The 12269-nt window shown below is 48.8% G+C and overlaps 1 protein-coding gene and 1 non-coding gene across 2 annotated transcripts in view; both read left to right on the top strand.

Moving 5' to 3' along the window:
• SOCS2 (suppressor of cytokine signaling 2) overlaps window positions 1-12269 on the top strand; it is a 316203-nt gene that overhangs the window by 200696 nt on the left and 103238 nt on the right. The window lies entirely within an intron of this gene.
• Window positions 21-125, top strand: LOC144780556 (U6 spliceosomal RNA). The gene has a single exon (XR_013600754.1). It is a non-coding gene; the product is annotated as a U6 spliceosomal RNA (small nuclear RNA).

The raw sequence follows: 12269 nt of genomic DNA, 5'->3' as shown, positions 1-12269 counted from the left end.
ATAAAATAATGCTTTCCCTGGTGCTTGCTTCGGCAGCACATATACTAAAATTGGAACGATCCAGAGAAGATTAGCATGGCCCCTGCGCTCTAATAATGCCTTCCCTGGAAAGCGCCATTGTCTTTCATAGCCACCTGGTCTGGGGATATTGAGTTTGACGACAATCGAAGAGTGGTCCAATAGTGTACGAGGGAGAGTGCTTAACCCGCCCACCCACCCTGAAATTCCTGGGGAAATTAACCAGTAATCTATTCTGGTCTATGTATTGTGAAACCCTGAGTAGTGGGTAAAGTCCGGGAAATGTGGATGCAGTTTGTTTTCAATGTCTATCAAGGAGAAGTGAGTGCAAAAGTCGAGAAGGATTCGTCGGGATCGAGGCTTAGTATCAGGAGCAGAGGAGGTTCTGTCTCTGGCCGGGTCTAACAACAGATTAAAATCGCCCCCAACTATCAACAGTCCAGGGTCAAATGTGAGGAGCCGCACCTGTAGGTCATTAAAGAAAGATGGGGAGTCTACATTGGGGCCATAAACCCCAACAAACGTGATCTTATGTCCCAAAAGGGTACCAGTAACAATCAAGGAGCGACCCTCTACATCCGTCAAGATCTTTTGTAGTGCAAAGGGGACGCGTTTATGTATGAATATGGCAACTCCCCTGGAATACCTACTGTAGTTGGAAAAGAATCTATGAGAGCCCCAGCTCTTAGCAATGTGAGAAGGGTCAGAGGTGGACAGATGGGTCTCCTGTATAAATATAATAACAATGTTGTGTCTAAGAATATAGTGGAGGACTTGTCTCCGCTTCTTGGTGTTGTTTAGTCCTCTAACATTCCACGACATTAGGGAGAGCCCGGAAGGACCGGGCTGGTGTCCTAGCTTAACCATCGGAAAAACCAAATTAGAGTTGAGTCATGATGCACGCAAATCCACTGCCATAAAAGAACAAAACAAGCAATTATTCGTGGACAGATGGGTCTCCTGTATAAATACAATATCAATGTTGTGTCTAAGAATATAGTTGAGGACTTGTCTCCGCTTCTTGTTGTTATTTAGTCCTCTAACATTCCACAACATCAGGGAGAGCCCGGGAGGACCAGGCTGGTGCCCTAGCTTAACCATCGGAAAAACCAAATTAGAGTTGAGTCATGATGCACGCAAAACCACAGCCATAAAAGAACAAAACAAGCAATTATTCGAAAAGAAGCAATGTAACTGAGCAAACACCCCACCCCGACCCACCACCCAGCCTCAAGCAATTCCCCAAGAGGCAAACCCCAATTATCCTGGCCAAATACGAGTGCAGTGTACACAATACCAATACAATAGAAAAAGAGTAAGCACTACGCAAACAAACAATACCAATCAGAAAATTGTTGGTATTCACCATAGGGCGCGGCAACGCGCTGCCGGTCGGGCATACAATAAAAACATGTCATCAAGCAAATAGGAATTAAATGAAGGCATTAAGCACAGCAGATCACAGTGATAATAACCAGTCAACCAGTTACAGGTTCAGAAAAAAGATCAACGCTATTTTGCGAACCCCCCTGAGATGGAGAGTCCGCCCTCGGCACGGTAGCAGCCCCTGAGTTGTTTTTCCTATATTCCTGGCAGATTTCCTGCGCCTCTGTGCGGGTATCAAAGATGTGAAATCTGCCCTCCACATCAACCCCCAACCTTGCAGGATAGAGCACGCCGTATCTAAGGCTGAGGTTTTTCAAGGTAGCCTTGACACCATTGAATTTGCACCTTGCCTCCTGGACCATGATGGTGAAATCCGGAAAAAAATCCAGTTTGCTCCCTAGCCACTGAATATCACCCATGTCTCGGGCCAAACGGAGAGCAGCATCTCTATCCCGAAAGTTCATGAGTCTGGCAATGATAGGTCATGGTGGGAGACCAGGCCGAGGACGTGGCCCCAGAGATCTGTGGGCTTGCTCCACCACAAAGCCCTGAGTGAACGTGTCTCTGTCGAACAGCTCAGTGAGCAATTTCTCCACAAAGACGTCCATACGCCCAATGGAGGTCGTCTCCACAACTCCAATGATGTGAATATTATTCCAATGGCTGCGGGCCTCCAAGTCCTCAGTCTTGATGGCAACGTCCTTGAGGATTTTCTCTACCCTGTCCAGCCATTTCAGCGAGGCCGAAGCGCCATCTTCAATAACCAAAACACTTGCCTCAACCAAGTCTAGCCTCCAGTCATGCGCCTGCACCTTAGACCCCATCTCCGCCAGCTTTTTGTCAAGGTCATCAAATCGGCTATCGAGTGATTTGAAACCGGCCTTCATTTTGTTCAACATAGCTGTTGTGAGAGAGGCGGCGCTCTCCGAGTCATTGGAGACCATGGCCCCATTAGATGAACCCAGGGGTGCCTCTGAGGTGGGGCAGAGAGTCTTGTCAAAGTTCAGTTTGCGTTGGTTGGGGTTCTTCTTCCCCATATCACCTATATTGAGAGGCGAAGTGCCATTGGACTGGCAAGGCCACAGCCGAGAAGGAGTGCAGCAGGCCCCGCACAGGAGAAAATTCTGCCTAGGCGCAGGGCAGCAGGATGGAAACTCGGCAAATGGCGGCACAGGGGCAGTCATGGTGATGATGGGTGAACGAAAGCAGGCAGGCCAGAACACAGGAGGAGTCACTTGAGGAAATCAACCAGAGTAATGGCAGGGCACAGGCAGAGCGCAGAGGAAAATGGAAGGTGGCGCGCTATAAAATGATCACCACCCACTCAGTGGCAGGCAATCTGTTGAGTGCTGGTGTAGGCTATAGCTAGGCAGGCATTCCGTGGTCTGGACCCCAATGTGTACAAAAGTTGGCGGAGCCCATCCGCATATACTGGCAAGCCCCTTGCATGTGTTGGCTTGTGGGGGAGATCGCGGACAATCAGGGCAGCAGGCGGCTTCAAAAAATATATCCAGAAGGCGGAGCTGAGGTGCCGCCTATTACATGTCCATACGCAGCCCCCAGGTCAGGCAACCCCCCCTCATGGCAGGTTGAGGGGGAGTCTGCGTACCTGGTAGGGTCCGGCACCACCACTGCCTGCAGTCAGGTGGTGAGGGCCTCCGTGCTAACCCGCTTCACCTCGCGCCGCAGCCCAAAATCCAGGCCCCAGCGCGGAAGCGCACAAGAGGCTGGGAGGACCCGATCACGCTCCGCAGCCGGGACCGAGCAGGGAGCCGCAGCGGGAGGGATGGGGGGGAGAGCCCGAAGGATCAGCAGGGATAGCGTGTACGGCGGTGCCGGACCCCCCCCAAGGCCGCACTCACCGCGATGTCAGGGTTGCTGGATCACCTCGTGGAAATGCAGCAAGGCCGAGCTCTCCCCCAGCGCCGGATCATTCACCGCCAGGCCAGTGTGCCACCGTCAGCGTCCCGCAGGGTCCCAGGCTGTTGCAACGGATGTAAGGGGCAGATGGCAATTGTACGCTGCTGAAAGGATGGCACTACATCTCAGAAATGTAATATTTGTAAAGCTCGACCGGCGGAGCTGCAGGCTGAGGCTGCCATCTTGATCGCCTCCATGGCCACGCCCCCCTTGTGTGCAATATTTCATCAGACAACTGGCCCGTGAGCCAGTAGTCAAAGGGACACAGTGCCCCCACCCTATTTAGGGCATAGCCATGGCCACTGATTTTAAAGGCATGGCGGGCCCAGTCAGGGAAATAAAACAATGGCTCTGACACACAGGGGAAAACAACCTCTCTGTCAGAGCCCTGTATGATTTGTTTTTAAACAACAACCCCCACTTTGGTGGGGGTTGTTGCTGAAAAACAAAAAAGAATGCCAAGTGGGAAAAAGGACATGGCTACCCACTCAGCATTCAACAGTGATAGAAGTGCATTCACCTTTGAGGTGGATGAACTTTCATCACAGACATCTCATTCAAGCAGAAGAAAATCTCTAGACATGGTGATCAAACCAGTACAGAATTGGTCTCAGTTCATCTGGCAGGCAAGCAGGCACAGCCAAACAGAGAATGACCCTCTGTTTCCACCAAAGGACTGTTCCACAGATTGTAGTGTAGGCTCTGCGCATTGGAATAATATATCCTATAGATTTCACGTAGGACTTATGTCTACTAGGTCTCTATCGAATATATTAAACTTAATTGTGAGTGCCAGCTAGCTCCGAGGTAACTAGAAACTTTCTCGAATAAGCAAGAAGGGATTTAGTTTCTGACAACCGCATAAATATGACAACTTTGTGTCCTAAGATAAAACTGACCTTCAGAGTTGTGGCAACAATAGATAGATATTATACTCAGTCATTCGTGCATGCTTCGTTTCACCAGAGGTGTAGAGAAATAGAGAGATGGGCGTTTTCAATAAAAGTACTTATTGAACAGTCTTCTTTCTCATGCAGAAGAAATGAACTGCTACAATCGTAATACTGGCTGTAAAGTATAATGCATACAGCAAGAAGAGTATTATAAAATAATACTGTAAAAGCATGGTATGGTTTCTAGACCATAGATAAAAACATAGATAAATAACAAAGGCTAAAAAAGTACTCAACTGGTGCTTCTAAAATACGCCTATCCCGATGTACCTAACCTAAGTCTAGTATGAGGGAAGAAGTAAGTGAGGTGTAGCATAAATTTGTATTCTTTGCCAAGAGTCTATCCAAGATTTCTCTTAGGGTCTAATCAGCTCCATACCTTGGTTTAAAATGAAGGAGGTCTGTTATCTCTGTCTTGGGAATCGATTTCCCAACAACCCGCAAGTATAGCTTGGAAACACTGGAGCTGGATTTCTCGGCCAGAGAAAAGACAGCGTCTCTCTCAGTGCGCCTGCTGGAGGGTCGGCTTCCTTCGGCACTTGCTATAGCATGATGAGTCGGGCAAGTAGATAGTCGAACTGCTCCAAACCAATGTGTGTTTGCTAAGGCAAGTGTGGGCATATTTATACCTTGAAGGTGCCAAGATTGACGTAAAGGTGGACATAATAACGTCATCAAAGAGTCTCAGTTCTTTGAAAACTCCATGAGTTCTTGGTCAAATCTATATTCAAGCAAGGGGAAGTCCCTAGCTGCTGAAGCCGAGTTTTCCAAGAAATCGTTGTGGATTTTCAGCTGTAAACAGATAGTTATCTGGCTTGCTCCATTTTGAAGGCTGCACCTGCACGTAATATTTGTAGTCTGATAGATATGATCTTAATATAACAGTCTTGGTGGGTTTCTCTCTGACAATCAGAAGCATCCCTTTCTATGGTTTGAGATCTATAAATCACTTTTGAATCTTGGATGTTTGGATTATTACAGGGGCTCTGAAGTCTAAGCTCAGACTCTCTGACCTGGTCCCAGTGAAAGCTTGAATTGCAGGAGGAAATAAGGACTAAAAGGCAGATCAAAACTCTTTTGAGCACCAATAATAAATTGTATGACTGAAGTAAGAGTTTTGGGTTTATCCATAGGAGAAAGAAAGAGACAGTGCCAAACGTGCCTAGAACCACTCCAAACTCATTTCTAGAACAGGATAGGCCCTGCTCCTTTGAGCCCTTGTCTCATACATAGGGTTATTATTTTCGGAAGTGGTGCCACTGCCAACTTAAACACAATCTAATAATACTAGACTACTACTCCATACTACTCCATACTTAGCAAGTTGTTGTTCAAACCTCTGGCAGCCGAGGCACGAGCAGACGGCAATTGTCCTGAGAAATGTGTGTTAAATTCAAGCACTACCCAAAAACTTTGAAGTCAAGAAAACAACAGCATACAATTTCCCAACCAATTTATGAAGAGAAAAATGTAATGAGCAAAAATACACTAAAGTGATTAAAACTGAATAAGGGGAACCAGATATGGGAAATGTTAAGGCAAACATGCCCAGAAAATATAAAGCACAAATGTAAAGTTTCAATTTGCAGTTGACCAGGACCTAGGTACAATCATACCAACCACAATGGAGTGGAGGAGCCATAATTACATGCGAAGTGCCTGCTGCATATCGTAAGCTCGCTTTGTATTTAAAAGAACATATTCATCAGCGCGCTTTATAATCTTAGCGCTTGATTGCTCCCAGTGCCCACTGCTGTAACTTTATTCGTCCTGCGCCTGGAATCTTCGTGTTTATCCTGCGGCCATTTTACTGTTTGTTGTTCTGCCTCCTGGCCCGTCTGTACACCCCGCCCCCCCGCCTCACAGCTGACCCTCCCTCCCACGAGTAGATCCGGAGTGTCCTGCCTAGTGAAGCGCTGTGTCCGTCCTGATTCACTCAGAAGCGGCCGCTCCACCACGCTCCCTGGCCACTTAAGTATCTGTGCTTTGACAGCAGCGCGCATTGCTTGGTTATTTGCATCTCCTGTGACGCTTTAAAGCCCATTTCCTCTGTGCATCATTTGTCTCGTAGCGCTTCATAGAAATCAGCTGTTTGATTGCCATAATTACATGCGAAGTGCCTGCTGCATATCGTAAGCCTCGCTTTGTATTTAAAAGAACATATTCATCAGCGCGCTTTATAATCTTAGCGCTTGATTGCTCCCAGTGCCCACTGCTGTAACTTTATTCGTCCTGCGCCTGGAATCTTCGTGTTTATCCTGCGGCCATTTTACTGTTTGTTGTTCTGCCTCCTGGCCCGTCTGTACACCCCGCCCCCCGCCTCACAGCTGACCCTCCCTCCCACGAGTAGATCCGGAGTGTCCTGCCTAGTGAAGCGCTGTGTCCGTCCTGATTCACTCAGAAGCGGCCGCTCCACCACGCTCCCTCGCCACTTAAGTATCTGTGCTTTGACAGCAGCGCGCATTGCTTGGTTATTTGCATCTCCTGTGACGCTTTAAAGCCCATTTCCTCTGTGCATCATTTGTCTCGTAGCGCTTCATAGAAATCAGCTGTTTGATTGCCATAATTACATGCGAAGTGCCTGCTGCATATCGTAAGCCTCGCTTTGTATTTAAAAGAACATATTCATCAGTGCGCTTTATAATCTTAGCGCTTGATTGCTCCCAGTGCCCACTGCTGTAACTTTATTCGTCCTGCGCCTGGAATCTTCGTGTTTATCCTGCGGCCATTTTACTGTTTGTTGTTCTGCCTCCTGGCCCGTCTGTACACCCCGCCCCCCGCCTCACAGCTGACCCTACCTCGCCCCTCCCCTTCCACTATCCACATATGACAGATGCAATCGCGCGCAGCGTCCACGCGCAGCGGTCGCGCCGAAGGTGCGCCAAAGGTAAGCCCGTCTTCGCCCGTCCGAGCCTGGACCGCGCCCAGCGCCCGTCCCCCTGCCCTATGCCGCTCCCAACCCCCCAGAGTCACTTATGATGCCGCTACTCTCCTCGCCCTCAACGCCGGACGCACCCCACTTTGCTGCGAAGCTACCCCAGGACGTACCCACGGCCCATTCTCCTGCCTCTCCTGTAAGTTCAACTGCTTCAGAACCCTCACCAAACACACTTCCTCCACACTCAGCTCCGAACCCAACGACTTGAAATGCATCCTACTGAACACCCGCTCGGTCCACAGACACGCAACCGAACTCTGGGACCTAATCGACACTGCGTCACCTGACATCGCCTTCCTCACTGAAACATGGATGAATGCATCTTCTGCCCCCGACATCGCCATAGCCATACCGGACACTTACAAGATCATTCGAAAAGACCGCACCGATCAAACTGGAGGAGGCATCGCCATCGTCCATAGAAACACCATCAAAATTACAACCAGCTCTGACGACAATCTTGCAACCGCCGAACACCTCCACTTTCAGATCCACACCGACCCCAGGACCACCCTCAGAGGAACCCTCATCTACAGGCCCCCAGGCACCCGATCTCAATTCAGCGACGACATCACTGACTTCGTCAGCCCGCACGCCCTCGCCTCCGAGAACTACATTCTTCTAGGAGACCTCAACTACCACCTTGACAACATTCTCGACAACAACACCACCACCCTCCTGGACAACCTGTCCAATCTCGGACTCAAACAACTTGTTGACACCCCCACTCACACAGCCGGACACACGCTCGACCCTATCTTCACCTCCAGCAAGCACATCTCCTTCGATCACACTACAGCTCTCCACTGGACGGATCACAGCTGTGTTCACTTCAGCTACAAAACAACCCTGACCCACAACCGTCCACAACCCATTCCCCGAAGAAAATGGAACAAAATCACCACCGACCAACTCCTCGCATCACTCAGCCAAAACACTCCCACCCTAACAATGGACCCAGACCAAGCGGCCACAAACCTCAGGCAATGGATTACCCACAGTGCGGACGAACTAGCACCCCTGAAAAAACACCAGTTGAAATCATTCAGCAAAAGGGCTCCCTGGTTCAACGATGACCTTAAAAAATCCAAGAAGACATGCCGCACCCTGGAGAAGATTTGGAGAAAAGAACCAACCTCAGACAACATGGCCTCCCTCAAGACAGCCACCCGCAAACACCACCAACTGATTCGATCCGCCAAGAAATCAGCACTTAAGGACCATCTCGACAACAATTCTCATAACAGCAAGGAACTCTTCAATATCGTCAAAGAATTCACCAACCCTCCCGCAGCATCCAACGACATCACTAACTCCCAAGACCTCTGTGATGCGCTATCCTCCTTCTTCTACAACAAAATTGCCGACATCCACAACAGCTTCAAGAATATTCCCAATGACCAACTCACCCCACCCCTTTCTGATCCCACCCCTCCAACTAACTACCTCAACTCCTGGAACCCAATCACCATCGAAGATACCATTCGCCTCATGAACTCAATCCACTCTGGCTCACCTTCTGACCCCTGTCCCCACTACATCTTCAACAAAGCTGACTCCATCATCGCTCCCCAACTCCGCGATGTCATCAACTGCTCCTTCAACTCCGCCACCTTTCCAGAAATATGGAAACACGCCGAACTCAGCGCCCTTCTGAAAAAACCAACTGCAGACCCATCAGAACTGAAAAACTACCGACCCATTTCCCTCCTCCCTTTCCCGGCCAAAGTCATCGAGAAAGCCGTCAACAGCCAACTCACAGCCTTCCTTGAATCCAACAACTCCCTGGATCCCTCACAGAACGGCTTTCGAGCCAAACACAGCACCGAAACCGCCCTCATTGCGGCGACCGACGACATCCGAGCACTCCTGGACAACGGTGAAACAGTGGCCCTCATTCTACTCGACCTCTCCGCCGCCTTCGACACTGTCTGTCACAACACCCTCATACAACGCCTCAACAACATCGGCATACAAGGAAAAGCCTTGGACTGGATCATCTCGTTCCTAGCCGGGAGAACCCAGAGAGTCCGACTCCCCCCTTTCTACTCAGAGCCCACCGAAGTCATCTGCGGCGTACCTCAAGGCTCCTCACTCAGTCCCACCCTCTTCAACGTCTACATGAGTCCCCTCGCCTCCATCGCACGTCAACACAACCTCAACATCATCTCCTACGCCGACGACACCCAGCTAATCCTTTCCCTCACCAAAGACCCCAACACCGCCAAAAACAACCTTCACGAAGGGATGAAAGAAGTAGCCGAATGGATGAAACAGAGCCGCTTAAAACTCAACTCAGACAAAACGGAGGTGCTCATCCTTGGATCCTCCCCCTCAGCTTGGGACGACTCCTGGTGGCCTTCCGCTTTGGGATCAGCGCCCACACCCACAGACCATGCACGTAACCTTGGCTTCATTCTAGACTCCTCTCTCTCAATGTCCAGACAAGTCAACGCCGTATCGTCCTCCTGCTTCAACGTCCTTCGCATTCTCAAAAAGATCTTCCGCTGGATCCCCCTCGAAACAAGAAAGACTGTCACCCATGCACTGGTCACGAGTCGACTGGACTATGGCAACACACTCTACGCCGGAATTACAACAAAATTGCAGAAAAAGATCCAGCGCATCCAAAACGCATCAGCGAGACTCATATTAGACATCCCGCGCCAAGAGCACATCACCGGTCACTTAAAAAACCTCCACTGGCTTCCCGTCAACAAAAGAATTACTTTCCGCCTTCTTACCCACGCACACAAGGCCCTTTATAATCTAGGACCCGAATGCCTCAACACCCGACTGTCCTTCTACTATCCCACCCGCCAACTAAGATCATCCAATCAAGCCCTCGCCGCAGTCCCGCGCATCCGAAAAACCACCATGGGTGGCAGATCCTTCTCCTTCCTGGCTGCCAAGACCTGGAACTCACTCCCCACCCACCTCCGCCTTACGCAGAATCACATCTCCTTCAGAAAAGAACTGAAAACTTGGCTATTCGATAAACAGTGAACCCCTCCCTCTAGCGCCTTGAGACCCTCTGGGTGAGTAGTGCGCTTTATAAATGCCTGAACTTGAACTTGAACTTGAGGTCGGCTAAAGCAAGAGAATCTTACTTGCCATAGTTTGTACAATATGACTTATCTAATTTTTGGAGATCAATGTCGTCTTTTGAGGAAAGATCTGAAGCTGAAACCATATGGGCTCCCTCGAAGTTGCATATGTCCTTGTTGAGCTCCAGCTGAAGTAATAGGTTTTGGTGACAAAAGCTCAGAGAGGGACCCAACTGGATTTCTTATCCACTGAGGTTGCTCTGCTGCTGGGATATATTTGCCACCTACCCCAAACAAGTCTTACATTTGCACTGAGTAACATTTTTGGTTTTCAAAATCCATCAGTGTGACAAGGCTGGAAGCTTTAGCCAGGCAGGGTTCTATGAGGCTAAATACCTTTATTATAAACGAGGTCCTGCTGAGCCAGTTTTCAGCATGGCAAAATCTTGGAACATTGGCACAGCTTGGATAAAGGCGTCAGGTGTAATTGAGGAATTTCAAACTCTATAGAGAGAATTATTCTTAGACATTCAACTGGATTTTGGAAATTAACTTCAACAATTAAAGTACTGTTTCAGATGCATTTTTGCAGGGCAATTAACTCACATTTCCTTATCCACTTTTGGATACCCTATATGTGAAAGAGTAAAGTATCCTCATTTTTTTAAAAGACTTGAAATTTTCATGACACATACAATATATTTTAGATAGTGGTATCTTCTGAGGAACATTTTTTATTTGGTAAAACATGCAAAGGCTCCACCAGTAAGAGTCTTGGAGTTTAATAGGGGACAAGGGGTCCCAGACCGGTCATGAGTTTGAAGATCGTGGCGATGGTTCCTGCAAACCTACGGAGTCAAGTTTTTTTGCAGTTTGGAAAACAAATTTTGCAAACTTAACATTGAGCATTGTGTTGTTGGGGTTCATTGCTGATATAATGGCTTGCCGGCATGATCGGACGCCATGCTTGATCCATTCACCTCGCAACAACCGCCTTCTATCCTTGAGAAATGCAGGGCAAACACACAATTGTTTCCGAGTGATGACCGCAGCCCCTACAATTAGTGTCCCCATTTGAGCAACGCCATGCAGGCAAATGTTTTAAAAACGGCCATTCGCCCATCCTCGCCATAAATCTTTTCTTCCAGACAGCTGCATAAGTGCTCGAAAGATATGGGGCCTCTGATCCGGGTTTGAGCTCAGTGATTATAGACCAGGCATGTTTTCTTTTAGACAATTGTGCCCTGACCTGATAAAAAGACCAGAGGCGAACACTTCTTTTAATGGACAATTTTAGTGCCTGCTGGGGCGAGTTGGTTCCCCAATTGTCCACGGCCTCAACAGTTTCAAAGAGTGGTCAAGGAAACATCTGTGTTTTTGACTGGGTTGACCTGTTGATATTTCTTGCCACAACTTGGTCTCCAGGCTTCCTTTCCTTGAATTACGCAGTCTGTGGCACAGCTTGATGAATGCACCTGCTCCGACGCCCTCATGGTTCAGAAGACCGAACTCGAGCCTGATCTGAGCTGGAGATGACGATTTCAGATCGTTCCAGGGATTGGCGAAGATAGCGAAGATAGCAGAGAATCGAAAGAAGATGCATTGTGGAACACAAACTACACTTACCACAGTCCTTAGGGGCAATCCCGCTGGTGTGTGAGTAGTGTGCAACCCCACCCCCAATTGTAATGTTAAAGCTCCCTCGAGCAGTTGGCTGACGAGCCTGGGACCCCGCACCTGCGCGCCTGAGTGGTACTGAACCTGGCAATATTTGGCAGCCACCGGCAACCCCAGAACACGGCCTAATCCCTGCTGATGAGGGGTAAATACCCCAAAACACGTGTCCAGGGATTGGCGAAGATAGCGAAGATAGCAGAGAATCGAAAGAAGATGCATCGTGGAACACGAACTACACTTACCACAGTCCTTAGGGGCGATCCTGCTGGTGTGTGAGTAGTGTGCAACCCCACCCCCAATTGTAATGTTGTTTTATTCAGCATTGACAAA

Source organism: Lissotriton helveticus, chromosome 1_1 (assembly GCF_964261635.1).
Source record: "Lissotriton helveticus chromosome 1_1, aLisHel1.1, whole genome shotgun sequence".
NCBI classification, from domain to species: domain Eukaryota; kingdom Metazoa; phylum Chordata; class Amphibia; order Caudata; family Salamandridae; genus Lissotriton; species Lissotriton helveticus.
This window is presented reverse-complemented; position numbering and strand designations above follow the sequence as displayed.